The 20,962-nt window shown below is 39.9% G+C and overlaps 1 protein-coding gene across 1 annotated transcript in view; it reads left to right on the forward strand.

The window, feature by feature from the left end:
• The window catches only part of ptprdb (protein tyrosine phosphatase receptor type Db), a 168,152-nt gene that overhangs the window by 27,044 nt on the left and 120,146 nt on the right, over positions 1-20,962 (forward strand). Inside the window, exons 3-4 of the mRNA XM_034688756.1 lie at positions 4,140-4,165; positions 20,713-20,788. The gene's annotated coding sequence lies outside the window, so the exon portion shown is untranslated. The remainder of the gene's footprint in view (positions 1-4,139; positions 4,166-20,712; positions 20,789-20,962) is intronic.

Below are 20,962 nucleotides of genomic sequence, written 5' to 3' on the forward strand. Positions count from 1 at the left end.
CACAGTTGACATGCGAATTGCTGCTGATGTCGCTGTTTAAATTGGACAAAATCATTGTTTCGTTAGCTAGTAATCTCCTGATACTACCGCTCTGTCATCTTTTATTCAGCAAACCGGCAGCAGCTGTGGCCTTTGTTGCGAAAATGGACTGGGAGACACACACTCACTTAGTCTCACACACACAGACTGAGATAAAGACTGGGAGATAATGTAAGTGAGCGTGTGTGTGTGTGAATAAGGCAGAAGATGAGACTCTACAATGTACTGAGAGACAGTGGGAACCGAGCACTGTGTAGGAAGGATGAGAGAATGACAGAGTGAGAAAACGAGAAGGAGGTGTATACAGAGACGTGTTTGTGTGTGAGACGAAAAAAGAGGGAGAGAGATCCTCCAGCCGTGCTGTGTTTAGCTGTGCCATCTCACCTTCTGCAAAGTGAAAATGAAAATGTATTTTTGACTCGTCGGTGTAAAATGAAAAAAATAAAAAGAACTTGTCTGAAAGTTTGTGTTAGCACGATGGAATATGTGTTTTTTCTCTGTAAGCACAAATTTGTAACTGTACAAAGCGCATATGTGTGTGTGTGTTGCACGAGAGTTAGGGTGTGTGTGTCAGCATGTCTAATTAACTCAGACAAGCAGGTGTAAAACAGTAATTAATGACACAACTGACTGGCTTCATTATCTCCACATGAGATTGCACAGACACACACGCCATACACCAACACTCACACATGCAAACATACTTTACATTTACCAAACATTACAACACAAGTCCATATGTGTGTGTTCATGTCTGCCTGTGTGCGTGAAAGTGTGTGTCTTGAAAGCTTTACTTAGAAAATAATAGAGCAACAACGAGTGGAAAAAGTGGACACAATTATCACACACACACACATGCGCACACGCACATGTGCACTCATTTAGTTTGCAAATGGACTCATTACTAATGAATCACAAGCTGCTTTAGAACAGGCTGAGCACACAGTAATGGTTTGGCCATCCTCCAGAATACTGACTCTACAAGTGTTTAAGCACAAATTCACACACATACAGCAGATGCTGAGCTAACAGAAGTAGCATTCTCTCCTTTGAGCGCCTAATTGTATGTGTTTATAACAAGCTTGTTATGTTAAATATGATGGTGTCATTGTGATATTACCAAAAGCCATTTTTAAACGATCTCTATTGAATCATCAATACAATTGTGTGATTGGGTAATTCCAGTTTAAGCCAGATTGATTTACACTTCAGTGCTCTGCCAGGCTTGAATGAGATCAAATGATATTAGAAACCTCCAAATGCACCATGTTGTCACTCACTAAGTGGAATAAATATGTTTGCTATTTGTCTTTTAAGTACTATCAATCTTTTATTCCTGGGAGTCTGCCAAGAAATAAACATTGCTGACTCTCTCTCTCTCTCTCTCTCTCTCTCTCTCTCTCTCTCTCTCTCTCTCTCTCTCTCTCTCTCTATTTCTCTCTTTCTGTCTGTCGGCTGGTTGAGTGAGTGAGTGAGATGGCAGTGATTGGACAGAGTAATTGGGCCTAATGAATATGTCAACAGCCTGTTTCTTTCTCCCTCCATTAAACACAACTGGATTAGATTTAGTGTGCTTACCCTAACAACTTAAAGACTCCATCAGTAGGCTACTTTCCACATACACATCTGCACACGCTCACACACAGATTGGCTTAGCTCAGTAGATCAATGGCCTCTTGATCAATGTCTCCTTCGGGAGGGTAATCTATCTGCTCCTCACTAATGAAACGCTCTGATCACTCTGTGTGTGTGTGTGTGTGTGTGTGTGTGTGTGTGTGTGTGTGTGTGTGTGTGTGTGTGTGTGTGTGTGTGTGTGCTCGTGCGTGCTTGTGAGTGTGCGTCTGTGTGTGAGTTTTAATGTGCACTCATGGGTGTCAGATTGTCTCTATGGTGTATGTATATAGTGTCATGTTGTTTGTTGTTGTTTAGTTTAATTACTGACTTTATCTAGCCTGCCACACATTAACACATAAAAACTGTCACTTTGAATGTGTCATTTTTAAGAATAACCATAATTACCTTGACCAATTTTGCTATGCAATATTATTTCAAACATTTAGAAAAAAGACATATACACAAATATAGTGGGAAACCAGATGTATTGTTTGTCACTGATGCTTTCATTCAGCAGGTTTAGAAAAGAGTTTAACACAAGTATCATCATATTAAGCGTGAATTATTTTGGTTTCATGCTGTTTTCTTTCTCTTTGGTCCCAAAATGTCATCAAAGTAAGCCACAAGATAAAAGAAGGATACAAAAAAAGTGTGTACAATGAGATATAACATCCCAGCTGGTCACGCAAAGCTACACAAATCCTTTTTCTTAAAAGAAAAAACTGTTTGAAATGAAAAATGCAAAAGTGTTGTGAATCACTGTTGGTGATGTCACCAGTTTAGTACAGCTCATGGGCTCTAGTTCCACATCATGCCATTCTTTTTCTTTTACCCTTTTTCTCTGTTGCTTCACCTTAAAATAAAATAAAGACACCATGCCAGAAAAAAACAGTAGTAGCAACTATTATGTAACAAAAACAAGGAAGAAGAATACCAAAGAAGTATACCATGGTCATTTAGGACACTCTTGGTTATGGAAAATTATGATTTGTGTTAGTGTTGGTTACATTTTCTCGTTCCATTCCTCTTCTACTCTTTTAATCTGATGAAAAACACTGCAGCAGCCTGCATTTGTCAACAGAGAAGTCTGTCAGTCATCTTTGTATGATCAAATAACTAATTAAAATCAAACTTCTCTGTAATGAACATTTGCGCATAAATCAATCAGTCAATCAAAACTTTGTAAAGCACTTTTCATACAGATATATTGTAACACAAAGTGCTATACATAAAATAATTACAATGGTGATAAAATAGTATAAAGTTAACACACAAGAAGACCCCCAACCCTACCCTCGACCCCACAATCCATATACAAGGATAAAAACATGATAAATCAGCTGATAATAAGTAGTGAAAATAATGGAGAGTATCTTAGAGAAAAATCGATTCGATGTGTATTTTAATTTTCTGGTTTGACTCATGTTCCTTCTGTTTCACAATGGAGGAGGTGGGCACATATACTGCAGCCAGTCGACAGAGGGAGCTCTAACAGTTCTGGCCTCACTTTGTAAAGCTGTTGTTTTGTCCTTGTTTCATACAGTCCATGCTCTTGACTTGAACCCTGTTTTAAAATGCTTAGAAGTGGGATGCTGTATATATCCTGTGAGCATTACAGCTGTTGTCGTCCTCTGGCTATTTGCTGCAAAGATAAAAAAGGAAATGACAAGATCACAGACAAAGAGAGGGGAGTCAGTCATAGTGTCGCATGGTGTTATTTAATGGTGGTTTCTGGTGACAAAAACAGAGTGCAAGAGAGGAGTTCAAACCCTTGCTCTTTTCTGGCATCCGTGTTTCTGGCCAGTCCCAGCACAAACTGAGCACTAGTGTCCGACTGACGGTTTAAGAAAGTTACAGAAATGGTTGGACAGATCCCCCAATCCCCCGTCTCTGTTAGGGGGAAGGGGTTTACAGAGCTATTCAACCATCTGATGAGTACTTCTGATGGCTTCTACTGGCAGCTTAGGGGTGTTTTCATCATTTCTTTCCAAGGCTGCATGTATTGCAGCCAGGAGAGCGTGGCATTGTGAAGTACACTAGGTCAGTGGTTGGCAAAGAAGGACAGAGAAGAGCATCACCCACCAAAGCATTACCACCTCCCCACTTCCTTCTCTGCTTTGCCGGGGTCTGATAAAGACTGGAGCTGCAGAGGGAAGGGAGGAGAGGGATATATGTACACGTTCCAGAGATTCAGTGAATCCATGCCAGCTATTTTTAGAATATTTTAATTGTTTGTTTAAAGTTCTTTCTAACAGAAGGTTTAAGAGCAGTCTTATATTTTTAATAAATGAGTGATGGCATTTGATGCAGCAGCTATAGCACTTTGAAATCTCCTAAGCTGTACTTTTCCGCTTAAATCCTCTTGTTAAGTGTCTTGAAAATTGTTGTCCTGCAACTATGCCCTATGGTAATCTAATTTAATCTCTTTTTTCTTTCTCTCCCTCATGTTCCTCCCTCTATCCCCCTTTTTCTTCTTCTCTTTACAGTTTGACGTGTTGGAGTGCCTCCTAAGGTAAGAGAGAACCTCATTTTCGTGTATTCCTCCTCCTGTACTTTCTTCCTCTGATTTTCAACCCATAAAACACAGCATGCTGTCCGCACTTGGCACAGAGTGTGTATCTGAAACAATCTGCGTCCTCAAAATGTATTTGGCTGGGGATCCTGCTCGCTGAAACACAATTACACTGTGTTAAGATAACAAAGAGACACTCTGGGTAACACTTTCCCCTTGCTAAAGCCATGATTAGAAATGCAGAGAGCTGAAACAGCAGCCAACAGGACACGTGTCATCCATTAGTTAATAATTAATTGTAATCAATATGATATGGCAAAAAGGCTTTGGAAAAAGAATTCTCTGCAGTACACAACCAGTAATAATTTACTCTAAATCCTCCTCCACTTTGTGTTGAAACTGTAACCTGCCTGTCACAAGCTTTTAGTCATAACGGGTCTCTAAAAAGAAAAAAAGCTTCATAGTTTAAAAAAAAAGCAAGAGCGCTGTTATTGTTTATTTATGGATTACTGTTTTCAGCTTTAGTATATCTCTAACTTATTACTTTCAGACAGGGATGCTCTGTAATATCAGCAGGCTCCCAATACTTCAGAAGAAAATTAAATGTGCTACAGAGCCATACAGCTGGGCCTGACCTTGTGGTGGGTCATACAGGATGTGTTTGTAATATCTGACTGAAGTGTGCAGTGTGAGCATAGACATTCTATGTGGTGTGTATGCACTGCTTCAGGTTTTGTACCATTTGAAAATGTTGTACTTCTAAATGTCGTTGGATTTCAAATGGTTCCATGTTTCAACTGATTTTGAAATAGTCTCACTTGTATCCCGATGCCTGTTTATGACCTACATAGTAAAATGAGATGATCAGCGATATTATGGGTTGTTTCATTATACTGAATTTTAGTGACTGTGCTCAGGGTTTCCTCATAAAAAGCAGAAGCAATATTCAGACTCAGTGGTGGCTTTGTTTGGAACTCTGCTAGTGAAGTCTGGCAGAGAGAGGTAAGGAAGCAAGCAGCTCTGGTTTCAATACTTTCTTTTTACATAATGTTTTATACTCATGGCTGATACTGGAGCAGGACCACCAAAAAGACATACTTTGGAGTTTTGTTTCAGATGTACTACAACCAAGGCTTTGCATGGTAAATGAGCAAAATGGCTAGGAACAGGACCTAATGTTTATGCAGGCTGTGAATGCTTCACTGCTCTTTGAAGACAAAAAAAAAGTTAAGCTGTGTGCATACTTATGTAATTTGGACACCGGAGCACACAACATGACACTGAGGCTGTGACGGGTAACTTTAAACCGGTACATCAGATCTTCTTCATAAGCTCACTGAAATCAGAGTTTACTGTCTTGTCGTTGTTAGGTTAAGCAACAAATCAATACATTACCTCATCACTCTGTATCCTGCCAAAAGTTGACTTGAACAAAGAAAATAAGTATTATAAATAATTTCTGTATTCCATTTATTTTCTTCCACAACAAATGCACGCTTTGGCAAGAGCTACATCTTTACAACAGTGGGTGATGGTGCTCATGGGAAATACAGTCTGCATTTTGGGATTTCATCCAAGAGGATCCCTTGAATCAACTTTATATGAAAACTCCTCACAATGCCTTAAATCAGGTTTTCACAAAATGGAGACAAAAAAAACTCTTAATAGATTGATATAAACTTTTTTCAATTGTATGTGAAATATAAAGACATTTAGATGGGCAGCAATCCACTGAATAACAGTTATATGTTTTATGCACTCATATACATGCCCGGGTTCATACTCCTACTTAAAGATATTAAAGTAACTATAATAAAAATCACTGTCTGAAAATCCTGAAAGCCTAAAACATGTTATTAAAATAAAGTGCGATGTAGATATATTAAAAACCTATAAATAAGTAATTAAGAGGGATAAAAATAAGCAATGTGGTACCCTCTTGAAATTAGAAAATAAAGATACATGTTACCAAAATTAAGACATTATCAAGACCCTAGATACAGTAATAATAAGTGCAGCTCCATACAGACAAAGTTGACTGTAATGCTAACAGAAATAAATATATTAATAAAAAATGATTGTTTGTGTAAAAAGACAATGATTCCTTCAACTTCAGTTTTTTTCATTTTTTTTTTCATTTTTCCCCCCTACAAAATCCCCCAAATGTGTTTTGGCTAAAGAGTTGGTTCAAGGCCATTTCATTTGCCGACATTGCAGAGAAAAGTTGCTGTGTTGTGTTTTGCGAGCACTCTGATGGTATGGCCTGCTATTCATCAAGTTTCCAGTGGCTGGTTTTACAACTTAAGGCACATCAGCGTTTCAACAGACACTCAGCTTGTAGCCAAGCCAGCATATCAGGTCAGAAACAACCTCTCAGCTGGCTCAAACGGAAGAGTTTTGGACAAAGCTTGGATCAAATCACCAGTGGAATAGACAAACTGCCATGTCTGCGTGACACGAGTAACACAAGCCTTGGAAGTAGAGTTTGAGTGATTTGTTGTTTAAGGAATCATTCAAAGTTGCCCCTTGGGCTTTCAGAAGGCTGGAGACAAGGGAATTGCAAGAAGTTCCAAGTTCAGCTCATCATGTCGTTGAACCTTTGGCCTGAACTGACTCCAAACCGCTGTAGTTTTGCTTAAAGTGAGATACAATTAAAGAAAGATGCTGAAAAGGTGTGGATAAGAAAATATTTGGAGATTGTGGTCACCACGAGTTGCATTTGTAGCTTGAAAACATCACTGACAGCTCTGTGTCCTTGAAAACGTCACTTTTTGCCATTGTGGTCCTGCTCAGAAAGCACTGACGTAATACTAATCCTAAATAATATGCATGTTTGATACATTGTTTGGACACCTCTGCAGAGTCTGTAAGCAGTTTGTGATGTTAAGACTGGATGTAAACCTCTTATGTTACCAAGAAATCTGTCGGTGTTGGCCCAGAGTCCCCAGCTGAATGCCTCATTCAGTTGTTAGGGGGTAGAATTATGAAGAAGAAATAACAAGTAATTTGGAACCCGCAGTAGCCACATAAAACTCTCAACATATTTAGAATAACCATAACATGATTGTTATAGAACAACATTTAAAAAAACATTTGGCTCAGGAGGGTTACTACTTTTATACTGCATTTGAATATGAAACAGTGCCACATATAAATATTGAGAAAAGGCTGTGAAACTGTAATTACTGCTGAATTTTGTCCAAGAAACCCACACTTATCTCAGAGCTGAGGACAAGTAGAGAGTTGTGCCAATCCTCAGAAGAAGTTAAGACATAAAAAGCAGCACAATTGTCGCTACAAGGTTTAAACCAAACACAGATGCCATGTTAGTGTGCCCTTTAGTGTTTCTTTGCTTTGGTGCCCAAGGTTTTGCATCAGAATTTAACATCTCAGTAAGTGTGTGCGTGGGACTGAGAGGAAGAGAGAGAGACCGAGTGAGTATGTGTCTACATCTTTAGTCCCTGTCTTTCTCCTTGTGTGTGTCTGGTTCCCAGTGTTTGGAGTGAGCTCTGTTGGGACTGTGTGTAGAGCCTCATTAGTGGTTAAGGTTTGGCTGGCCTGCTGCTACTGGAGACTCACTCTGGGGCACAAAGTCATATGTTACTCTGCTGCCGGACCATCTGCCATACTGGCCCTCACTGGAGACTCTGGGTTTTGTCTCTTTTTTATATATATATATATATATATATATATATATATATAAATATATATATATATATATTTATATCTGATGCACAACCTTCAGCACCAGAACAAAGAGATCTAACTGTGAATAATCTACAACTGGATCCTGATCCTTATATAAGTTGGCTGTTATTATTGGTTTATTTCAGGCCTATCACAGATCTATCACTATTGGCATAAAGTATATGCTTTTAAATATGTGCCAAAAAAAATCATACAATGTAGAAAACAATATTCACAGACAATTCAGTTAACTTCACTATGTTTTATACATGTAATATACATTTGAGTGTGCTTTTCCTGTAGAGCAATCAGAATAAATTGTTTGAAATACATCAAAAAATTTGAGAGAAAGTTTAACAGTTCTAATAAGTTATGTAAGAAAGTGAGAATTAAATATATTCTGAAGTAATTACATGTAAACTAAAAAGGTTTATGCATTTTTCTCTCTTTATTTAATAATTTTGATTTTAAGTTATTATGAAACAACTGACTTTTCCATGATTTTCTGGATTTTTTAAAATTGACTTGTACTTTTCAGCGTTGTTTGCAGCACATGCTAATAGTAAATTAACTGGTCTGACTTTAGGCTTTTCTGGTCTTCTGAGCACTCAAAGCACTTTTTCACTGCTCATTACATCCACTGTTCACACCACATTCTCACACTGATGGCAGAGGATGCTTTGGGAAGTGCCCATCATTATTAACTTATCCCAAACACATGCATTCACACACTGCTGGCTATGCCAACGGGTGCAATTTGGGGTTCAGTGTCTTTTCCAAGGACACTTCAGCATGTGGACTGGCATTGACAATGACATTTTAAAATAAGACATACTTTTAAATGTTGTTATTTGTTTGATAAAGCAGCTTTCTGAGCACATCTGAATGATAACATCACTTTTCGTTCTAGCTCAAAAACTACATCAGCAATCCTGACTCAAGTCTGTGAAGTCTTTGCCCTCTGATATTGGTTTATGTATCCGTCTCAAAAATGAAGTCTTGCCCCCCCTGATATTGCTGTTGGTATCTGTCTCAAAAACAACTGTATTGGTCAGGCTAAAATTAAAGTACCTTTACTACCTCCATAAGCTTCATGCTGTAGTTGTGAGATTCAGCCACAGCTGCATCTTTTCTGCGCCCCCTTCCCTGAGGGAGGCTGCACGTAAAGCCAGTTTTATTGAGTAAACTCTCCATTTTAGAAAGCAGAGCACCACCAAAGAACCGTATAGGGGAAAATTACATAATGAGACACTCCTGAATGGATTCTCTTTACTTTTGAAATTGAAGTTTAGATTTAGGATATTTAGTTTTATCAAATGTTATTTTTACTTTGTTCATTGCTCTGTTTTAATTTGACTCATAATGAAAACGTCCTCCACTGCTTTCCTTCCCTTTTCGTACATCAGGCAGGTTTTTAGTCCAGCTGCATACTCGTTATAATGTTAAGAAATCTCTCATTCTGTTCGGTTACATCGCTTCAGAAGGCAGGTGAGCAAAAGCGATAAAAAGGTAGAAATTAGCCAGGTGAATTAATAATCTGGATGGCAGTTACTTAATTAATAATGTGTGTCTCTTCAGATACATAAAGGAATACATTTGAATAGATTGTAGAGATGACCCCAGCTAGAACTGCTTCATTGCACAACATTGCTGTATGTTTACAACCGCTCTACACAACTTAAGTTGTGTAATGTGTTATGTTGGTGATAAAAACTCGGTTAAAATGGAAGCTTTAATAGCAGCGCTCAGCTGGAGAAAGGTTAATTATCACATCCTGTTACTAGCAGACAAGACACTGCCTCCTGTCAAGCACACACACACACACACACACACACACACACACACACACACACACACACACACACACACACACACACACACACATGTTCAAACTCTGAACCACACAAACAGACAGACCATTGAACCAAACAGTGTGAGCGTGTGTATACTTTATAAAGGTGTAATCTAGCATCTGTTTGTCCTCATTTACCCCATCACCTGGTCTTTATTTCTTTCTCCTCTCCTCGTTTCCTCCTGTTCTCTCTCCTTCCCCCTCCCGTCATCCGTAGAAACATTATTCACTGGTCATTCATGAAGGAAAAAAGCCACCCAGTCTGCTTGGATCATGTTGGATACAATGTGTGAAATGGGCAGGTTTTTATCACATCGGGTTAGAAAACGGGCACAATTCAGAAATGAAATAACGGATGAGTGGACGGAGGTGTGAAGCATTGAACCTCCAAAAATGATTGCTGCTCTGTTGTCTGGAAGATACCAAACAATTTAGAGCAAAAAAAATGACATGAAACTGACAACTGAAAAGGAACCACAAAGAAGTAGTGGAATTTCTCTCCTCTCTTCAGGTCATGAACCCTTTCAAAATATTTCTACTTTCTTTTCATGTCACTCGCTCTATCCACTTTATCTTTCTCCTCAAACATTCCCTTCTCCGTCTTTCAGTGCCTCCTTTTCCTCTTATCCTCCTACTTTGTGCACATCCACCCCCTACTCGTGCTGTCTCCCATCCACCTCCTTTCTCTCCCTCACTCCCTCTCTCTTTCTCTTTCCATCATAATTTCATTGCCAGTTTAGACAGCTTCTGCAGCAGGTGCCTCAGCATCGGAGAGGTAGGGAAAAATAGGGTGAGAAGGGGAGGAGAGAGAGGGAGGAAAGGAGCCAAGGGGATAAGGACGACTTGAGCGAGAACAGAGAGAGATTAATAGATCAAGCGGTAGAGGTGTATGATGAAAGTTTAGAAGAGTATGGAGAGGAGAGGAAAGGAAATGAAAGGAAAAAAGAGGGAGGGGTCAGGCTAAGGTAGGATTGGAACAGAAAGGAAGGAAGGAGAGGTGTACGGGGGAGGCAGATATCTGAGTAAATCAGGTGGGTGCTATGGGGAGCGGAGAGTTGCGGAAGAGGCTATTTTAATGCAGGGTAGAAATCAGGTGCCCAAGGAGGGAAGAGAAGGAAGTGGTAGAAGGAAAGGAGGAAGGGGAGGTGATGGGAGGTGTGGGTCAAAGGAGGGAATGAGGTAAGGGGAAGGAAAGGAGGAAGAAAAGGAGGGAGAGAGAAAGGGGAGAGTATGCAGAGTCGGATGGATAGACGGATGGATGGAGTAAGTGCAGGGGAGAGGACAGGAACAGTGTTGTTGTGTTTTTACGGGAGGACACGGGCTGCGAGGAAGTGAGGTGGGTAATAAGGCCATATCTCATTCCTGTGGAGCAGCCTCTATCCTATTAGTGACTAGCTCTCGCCGGATGACTTATATGCACCTCGTTTTTCACCAACACTATGACAGCAGATGCTTGGGCAGAAACAAACACACATACGCACACACACTCACAGTCAAACACACACTCAGCTGCAAGTTCATACAGCCACAGGAGCGATGACAGGAAAAATCTGCTCCTCCTTCCCGGTGTGAAGAGAAAACACCATCAGTGCAGAAAAAAAATGACAGCTTACAGCTAAGTTTCAGATTGTGGGATCAACTTGGAAACAAGTGTCTATTGCAGATAGGGTGAAGAAAACTGATCACATTACTTTGAAATGTAAACAAATACTTATAATTGCACATACTTCATTGTTAAATTAAGTATATTATATATAAAATTAAATGTTACGCTATTTCCATCACTCAGTCTTTCACTGTAAAAGGTGCATGTACACAAGACAACTTAAGGTTACAAATTTGTGATATATAAATGTAGGCTCAGGAACAATTTTAGCAAATAATAAAAACAAATAATATGCAAACAAGGCAACTGTCTCTTTCTCCTCTTCTGGAAAAAGCTAACTGTGTCTGAGAACAGCACAAAGAGAAAGAGAGAAAGAAGATATTAACCCTCTATTAAATTATTGCCAAGGTACCCTGACTTCCAAAGGGATGTGCTAGATTGTCAGACTGACATTTTTAATCAGTGAAATCAATCAACTTTTACAAAAGCAAAAATGCAGCAATCCTCTTGTTGCAACAGAGAGAATTCACTTGCAAACGCATGTCCAGTAAGACCAGATATTTGCTACCTTATGGAGAGTATGGTAATGAAAAAAACATCAGGTCATGCTATCCTTTTTCATTGTAAGATTCTGCGGCAGAAGCACAACAAAGTTCCTCTGACCAGGGGCATGTCGAGACTTTGAACAGGGGTGGCCCAGCTGGGGGTCCTGTCCATCTCCATGCATCATTTCCACTTTAACTTCTATAATAATATCAAATTATATTTCAGTGTATATTTTTCAACTTAAAAAAGTAACAGGGTTGCAACATTGAAATATTTTATGCTTATTTCTTTAAGTACTCAAAAAGATGTCCAAAGTCACAACTTAAAGCGCCATCTAAAGAAAGAGTGCTACACTGAAATGTAGAGAAAGATTTTTGCAACACAAATAGTTGATTCTAACCAAGCAGCAACCTCCGGTCTGAAACTATGCAGCCAATGCGGAAGTGTTATAAACTGTAATTCATTGAGAATCCGCTTGAGGCTGGCTGCAGAAACACCGGAAACCACATACACACCAATTCAAAAAAGACGATCTTTGCAGCATTAATAAACAAGTTTACAGCCTGGTTCAAAAAACGGTCTGAAGAGCTAATTTCTCTATCGGCACACAATGTACGGGGGGTGATTTTTTTTATAACACGACGGTTCAGAAGATGTTAAGATTATGAGTTTTTGCCCAAATAAGGACATGACTGACTTGACTCCTGGACGGGAACACATAGCTGTTGGCTAAGAGGCTCAAACCCCGCCTCTTTACGTCATACTATGCCTGGTTGACTTCTGCATTTCTAATATGGCTGCCGCCGTCAAATGGCTTCAAAACAGCGCTCAGGAACAGATGGATGACGTCACGGATACTACGTCCATATTTTATACAGTCTATGGGTTTTAACACAGTACGAGCTCTGACAAAGCAAATAGCCAATCAGGGTTTTGGGGTTTCATTTGAGGTCACCAGTACAATTTTAAGGGGGGATGGGGCCCTCCCACCCATGACCGACCAACTGAACACATCCCTACGTCTGACACCATGCTGTCTTTTACTTTTACGTTACTTACTTAATAAGTAAGTACTTGTACTAATACTTGTGTCCTTGTGTGTGATTTGACATTGCTTTGCAGCATTACAGCATGAGATACATGATGTTTAAATTGACTGTGGGAGCCACAGATACACACAAGCGCGTGCACACACACAGACACACAGTGCCATTCTGTTGAAAAGGGACTGTTTAGAACTGAATTGTAACCATTACTTTAACTTCTTTCTAAGTATTATGTTTCTGCCACATACTGCTGAATAATAGAAGAAGAAAGGGAAACTGACATCTGTGTGAACCAGACATAAAGTCAGTGGTGAACTAATGTACAGTTATACCTTGTTCAGCCAGTCAAAGATCAGACTTACATACAGAAGAACCTTTTTATGAAAACTCTGTTTCAAGTGAGGAAGCAGATCATGTTCTGTTCAGCCAGCAGCCTGGTACACTTACAGTCAGTGTCTGAGTGCTGTATAATTAGTCGCTTTAGGGAATTTTGTAATTGCAAGATATTTAACAAAATCCCCTTCTATCTTACAAGGGTTTGCAGTTTGGACCAGTCCCATACTTTTACTTCATAAACCCTCCTAAATCCTTTTAATATTTCTAAAGCACCGCCATTGTGATAGAACAATCATATCAAAGAAGTCTGTTGTGCATTTGAAACATTTTCAAACTCTGATTTAAGCATTATGGGGGAGAAAGAGCAGAACTAATTGTCTAACAATTTCGTATAAAAGCTGGCAGGAAATTGTTACATTTAAAAAGTCAGTGAGGATTAGCAATAAAGAAACTGATTGATTGCCTTGATATCACACACAAATACAGGCACTTGCAAAGAAATAACATGTTTTCAATCCCGTCTTGTCCTTTAAAGTGAAAGTTCATTTGTGCTGTTGTAATTTACCATCTCCATGGTGACATTTTCTTCAGAGAATGAAGGCGGACCTCATCAGACTCTTCACCCACTAGAGTTCAAGTGACCCCAAGGACTAATGGCTTGAAGGGAGGGGGATATAAGAATCTATTCCAATAATTTTAGCTCTTTTAATTAAATTTATGCATATTCCTCTCTATGAAGAATTTGGGGCAGCTGTATCAGCAAGAGGGGAGGGGGGTTGGCAAAGAGAGAGAAAGAGAAAATGGGTCACTTTGACAGAGGGACTATGAGGCTTCATTAGGAAACCCGTTGCAGTCGTTCTGTTGCCCATTCTCATTCTGCTCCAGCATTCCCAGTCTGCACCCGAGGGATTCCAATAGCACCCTAACATTGTGACCTCGTCAAAAGCAAGAAATAAGCAGGCGTCAGGTCATGCCGGTCTCACCCGCCACCACCTCGATGACACTCTGCCACCTTTCTCTATTTATTCTGCTTAAATTAACACTCCGACTCGACTGCCTCGCTGAGAAAAATGTCAGGTGTTTCTCACCCAGAACTTCTGCAGGCTTTGGTGAGAAAACGTGCACATCCTGTCTTTGCCTGTGAACAATAATGATGTTAGCAGGGAGGCAATCTGATATTAACTGTGTGAGGAAATAGATGCACTGTCAATTTTGCTTTCAAAGATGATAGCTTTGTGAACCTGTATTTGGCTGAGGCATATTCTTCCAACATAGATTTGAATAGTCTGTTAATAACATCCAAACTGACGTTGTCTTGCAACAAAATGTTGTTTAATGTATTATTTATTCAGTTTTGTATATGCTTCATAGTAATAAGTTGCATTTACAGAAGTTTTTTTTGTAAGATTACAGAAATTCTACTTGTTTTGTGCAAGAAACCTTATTTTTTACATTCTTTGTAAAAGTTGTGATTTAAATCTGTTAAAAAACGGTCTCTATTGGTTTCCTTTTCACACATTTTCCTTTTAATTCACGTGACACATTTCAGTTATCAGTCGAAACCATCATTTTAATGTGAATTTTCTGACATTTTGAAAAACAGTCAGTTAACTGTAATATTAACTCAGAAAACACTATACAATTATTTTTACAGTGTGAGCAGATGGAAGAGGGCAAAGCCCTGTCAGAGTTTCTCCACTTTCAAAACCCTTCCTCCCTCTAACTTCTCATTTGCTCTCACTCATTAGCCATAATTCTCCTTATCCGCCTTGCTTCCCTGCACCATATGACACCCGTTTATTTTTCCTGTTGCTTCTCTGTGTTGAAGACACTTTCTTTCGCTCCTTACTTACTAGGACACCGCTTCATAATTTGTTGCACCTAACAAATGATAATTCAGAATTGTCACCATCTATCCACGACTGGAGGGCCACCCCAAGCACACAATAGCATCTGCTGCTCTGAAACACAGTCATAGTGATTTTCTCGCCATTATAGTGTTAAATAGAATTAAATATAGGATTATTTCACAAAGAGGTGACACCATTTCACAGCGGGGATGTTTTTGCCCTTGTGTAAGCCGCGTCATTACACTTCAATTACATTGAATTTTCAGTGTTGTGAATTGCTCACTGTCACCCACTGCTATTTTCTTCTACAACTAAGCTTCAAAGAATAGCCTCCTTAAATTCCAACTGTGACCTTCGACACCTTTCTGATGTGCATACTGTTTTCACTGTCATCTAACTTGGACCTATTGACGTCAAATCTTTAACACCTGAGTGACAAACAGGGGATGTTGAGTTTGAAAGAGAAGGTGTTTGTAGGGGTGTTGAATTTAACAAAAACTACTATTGAATTGCAATAAATGAAGAGGGGAGTTTGACCAATAATCACATGTGCTAGCTAGCAGGTGATCAGCAAGTATAGCCTGCTCAACTAAACACAGAGATTTTACTGTATCTGGTCAGTTTAAAAATGTCACACCAAATCATGAGTGTTGGGGTCACTCCTGTTATCTCAACGTTTTATTGTAAGGTGGTCATTAACCGTAACATTAACATTTTTAACAACCACTAGCTGATTTTTGCTTTTGAGCAGCTAACCAGGTAGGCAGTAAATATAGAGGGAACTTCAGGGAGACATAAGCCACTGAACTAACAAGTAGCCTGCTTCTGCCCCCAAGGCAAAGAAGGTGCTAACTGCTAGCTTGCTGTCAGAACAAGGTGGTATTGCAATTTTGGCGAGCTTTAACAAAGCAATGAAGTAGCAAGCTAGCCAGTTATGCTAGCTAACGTAGAACTTCACAAATTGAATTGTACATTTTGACAGTCCTTGTAAAACCAACCCAAGAAAATTGCCTTTTTGTAGTTCTTTGTCAATAAAACGTCTCAATAATGGAGAGGGTGTCATAAAAAGGGTTCTTTAAGTGTATGACAGGTTACACAGACACAGAGCAACATTAACATTCATTTGGATTTATTATTCCAGCTATTGTACTGTAAGTCCAATATTCTTGTCCATGAAGCTCTGTTTTTGTCTCTATGCAAATGCTCCACCATGTCCCCCTGCTGTTGCTAACCTTTTATGTGTCTCATATCAAATCCTTTTTACTCTGCCATTGAGAATTCTGTGTCCTTTATAGACTAGCTTGAATTTTGACAGAGAGAATGTGTCTTGATTAAAAATGGACAGTGAGCTTTTTCTCAAAAAATTGTGACAGTGGTTGTGCCTGATTATTTCATTTTACTATATAGGCCATGAAAAAGCATCCGTACAGGACTGAGACTGTTTCAAGATTAATTAAAAACGCCACACAGTGCCTTTATATCTATTTACTTTTATGGTGTATTGATGCTATTAAGCTGGAAGCATGCCATCCTTTTCTGCTTATAGCCAAGGTGGCTCCATGAAGGTATCAAGCATGGACTGTGTAAAAGTATGGAGGGCATAACGTCTCCCGGCAAGTGAAGCCAAACATTTAGAGTGCCTCCAGGTGACTGGTAAGCCTGCCTCCTCTGTCATAACCAAGCGGCAACCTTCGGTCTAAAAATATGAGTCAATGCGGAAGTGTTAAAAGCTGCAGGATCCGCTTGAGGCTGGCTCCGGAAGTACCGGAAGTCACATACACATGAATGGGGAAAAGACGATCTTTGCAGCATTAATAAACAAGCCATGGGGTAGGCTACTAAATTTATCAGTAGAAGGCATAGTGGGGTGGGTTTCTTCACTAAGTGCTCATACTGTCTTTCAGCAACAGTACCTTGTGTTTATCTCAAATTTGATGTTAAATAGAGGTGATGTGATGTCATGGTTGATAGCTCTGTTGACAATTGCAGGCTCCTGCAACACCAGATTTGCAGTTTAGAGGAGGAACTGCAGAGAAAAAGGAGTCATTGAACTTTCCATAACCATGAGTTTGAAACCAACTCATTAATGTGTTCTGCGCTGGACTGTACAAACCTGAGGGATCTCTGCTGTTCTGTCAGTAATTTAAATGAGTGCTTTGGTTAGCACAAGTGATGGGACATCAACCTGGCCACATTACTTCCGTGCATGCCCTGGCTACAAGTATATCATCAGCCCACTAGTTGGTATTTTGACATTCCTTTTTTTCAATGAGAGAAGAAAGAGGCGCACAGTCCATATCAATATACTGTCAATGGTATCAAGCTTCCTACACTCAGCTTTTGACCTTACTAAGTACACTATTAGAGTGCTCATACTTCACTACATTTTGCCATAATTGCCTGTGTGAATGCACTTATGTACTCAGAATAGCAAATGCAAGTATAGAAGATCAGTAATTGACACTCGGTTCTTGTCTCTTTGCCGTTTGCCTGACTGAATAACAGTGAATACTTTGCTGAGTATTCTGCTTCAGAAATGTGAAATGGATAAACGTCTGCTTAAGAATAGGAGCGTAAGATGTAAAACTTGAAACCCTTCAGCTTATCTCCGAAGAAATTCAGTTCCATGTTAAATCAAGACACAAAAGCACAGTGGAGTGTTGTAATCTGACTCTACTCAAAATTCTGGATATAGCTACACTTATGCTACTTTAGGTTTTAACAGAAGCATTTTAATGTTATTCTGGATAAAAGAGTTGCATAAGTTTATTTCCCCTCTACTCCGTCTTCCTATTCTCTTACTGTCTTTAGAACAAGTTGTTGGATGAGCACACAAAATCCATAACTGGTGTTTTAATCTTCATTCCACTCTGGGTATTTTACAGTCTCAAGAGGCCCAAGAGCATTAGGTCACTTTTGAATACTCGGATAACTTATGCAGGCATTTGTGCATCATGTATCCACTCGAACTGCTTCATCATCCTTGCGGGGGCAGATTAGATGCCTGTTTCTTTGTGTAAAGTCTTAAACATCAGACAAACACACACATACACAAGCTGTAAACAAGTTCAAGTTGTTTACCCGAAACTATGTCATGCCGCTCTGAGGGTCCCTGTTGCCAACTTGACCTGCAATAACCTCCTTAAATTCTGGGCAAACTTCAGTGCTGAATATGCACCTCGAAGAGTAAACAAGTTTACAAAGTAAATGTGCTGTTAAACATATTTTTATGTGGAAGATTACACAGCTGATGAGTATATGATCTAGCAACATTTCATACTCAATTTCCGCTGTGATTAGAGAGGATGCAGCTCGTGTCTAGACTCTAGAGATAACGTTTGTAGGGAATCATGTCAGTGTTATGCCTGGCCTGACTCTGACACTTCATTAAAAGTAGGGCTTATGAGATGGCCCTCTGATGCCGGCTCTGATGCCCTGCTTACCCACTTGCATTGATGATGAGTCCAGTTGACAGAAACCTAAGAAGAGTGTTTCACACATGCTGAGTGAAGCCAAACCAAAGTAAACCGGGTTCCACAGAGCTGCCCTGGTTAGGGTTAGACATCAAAAAATAATCTGGGCCATCGCTGTGCAGGTCATTGCAGCAGAGATAGTTTGGTTTATGGAGTGAAAAGGCTGTATGAAAGCGCTTTAGTGACCTACATAATATGCTGCTTTCCTCATGAATCATTTCTGCCACTAACAGAAAAAAGGTGATGTCCAGACAGGGCGACAAGAGTCGAATCTTCTTTAAAAATTACTATCAACATTTTGACTCTCACTGAATAGTTACTTCTGCTATCAACATTAAAAATAATTCAAAGGCTGCTCTGAAGCTCTCCCATGGGAGTCCTCACAGAGATTCAGAGCAGCTAAAAGGGTTCGCAGACAGACTTTCACCATGGGTGCCACTTTATCACACAAAAATCAGGGAGAAACCATAGCAATACTGCGTCCAAAGAACCGGGATAAACATAACTTGTCCCAGCTTATCGAGCAAGCCCTGCAACCTGAAATTGCTTGCGCCAACCTGAGCTTTCCAAATGATCTAGTTTCCAAACTCTTCGTCTCCCGCACGAGGCTGCCGAGGCTTTAATTACTTCTGCTGGGCCAGCATAGGTGAAGCACATTCTCACTAACAAGGTGGTTCCAACCTGGGAGCAGTGAAACACCAACAGGAAAACAACATGATGGAGAAGAAAACTGGCGCCCGCAATAGAGGGGTAACTGATGCTCATAATAACCCTCCACCCAACTGATTTCAGCAGCCATTGTCAGATTGTTATAAAAGAAACACTTTTGCAGGTGGGGAGGAATCCAGGGAGAAATGTGTCATCAACTGAAAATAAGGTGTGAACTAGTTTTCACACACAGTGCACATACATTTGCCATATGTACCAAAGCTAGGGCAGCACTTAAATCCATCATGTTTCACATGGATCCTTCAAATATTCGCTCAGATGTGACAAATAGCCATTCTGACCTGAAAACAACAGGTGTTCAGAGGCCAAAGAATGCAACAGTGAAACATGTCCTAGTTTTATTTGCTCATGAATCAATCTAGAATGTTTACATCATCAGATCAGGCCGTTAATGTATGCTGCCATCATCGTCTCTGCCCTTATTTAGTAAGTCGGTCAGCAGCACAAAGGCAGGAGTGGTGTAACAGCACAGACTAGTGGTGGAACTTTGTTATGGCAGCTTGCTACAGATGCCACGGACAGAATCCCTCTCATTTGTGTATAGTACATAAATGATGTCATTTCATTCTTGTTATTCTAGCTGAAGATACTGTGACTTTCCTCTCTTAATCACAGTTTAGAAGATAAACTACAGGCTTCAGAATGTGTTTTAACCACTCAGGATGGATGTTTAGATAAAAAGGTAAAAAAAATCTGAAGTATCTGATTTACAATTCTGAAGAACGTTATATTTTTTAAGGCTCAAAGTTCAGCAGAGGACCTTTTCAGTTCAAAAAACAACTTCAACTTCTGATAATCCTCTGGGACCCATTCGGAGGTCCCTCCACCCGCAAAGTGATTTTTCTATTTTGCATTGACTGTGCACTCTGCTGCACTCCTTAGATGGCAAAAGAATTCAGAATAACAGCACAGGGTCACTGCAGTTAGGAAACACTTCCCAGCATAACATCTGGATCTGTGTTTTTATGTATACAGTCTCCTTTACTCGTGGTCTGAACACCTCCGTGCCAGTATTCACACATCATGTGTCCTAATGCGACCCCTTGGATCCCTCAGTGTGTGTACTCCTCATACTGAGGTGTGTATGCTTTTCCCACTCTGGTTTCTCAGGCCCTCATCCCCTCACAGCCCGTGCGACGTGTAAGTAGCTGGCACGGAAGCTTCAAAAGCCTTAAAAGCTCCTGGTAAAGGAGGAGTTGAAATGAGGATCTGCATTTGACCTGCACAATTATTGCACATCACTTGAATATATGTCCTAGTATTTGATCTGGAAGCTTCCATCAGAATACATAAACACAGAGACATGAAAAAAAAACAGTTGAAAGACAGCGCTGGCTTAAGAGCGGCGAGTTCTGAAAGGCTAATGCTCCTTCCTAATCCCTTTTCCTCCTTCCCTTCTCTGTATCCCTCGCTCTCTTGCAGGAGAATTCTGGGGAGATTTCTTACTCTTTCGTTCCTCAAGGATGAAGCAGAACAGTGGACCTGTGTATTGAAACAGGTGAGTGACTCAACATCATGATAAACCTCCAAACAAACACACACCCACATGAACCCCCTGCCCCTCTTGGTCTGATCTGGGTCAGATTTGTGTATGATTTATGTGGCTAAAAGGCTCTTCCATGTCATCTGAGAAAAAGCACAGAGAGGGAGTTCAAAAAAGACAAAGAACAAG

The sequence above is a fragment of the Notolabrus celidotus genome, chromosome 7, assembly GCF_009762535.1.
Source record: "Notolabrus celidotus isolate fNotCel1 chromosome 7, fNotCel1.pri, whole genome shotgun sequence".
NCBI lineage: Eukaryota > Metazoa > Chordata > Actinopteri > Labriformes > Labridae > Notolabrus > Notolabrus celidotus.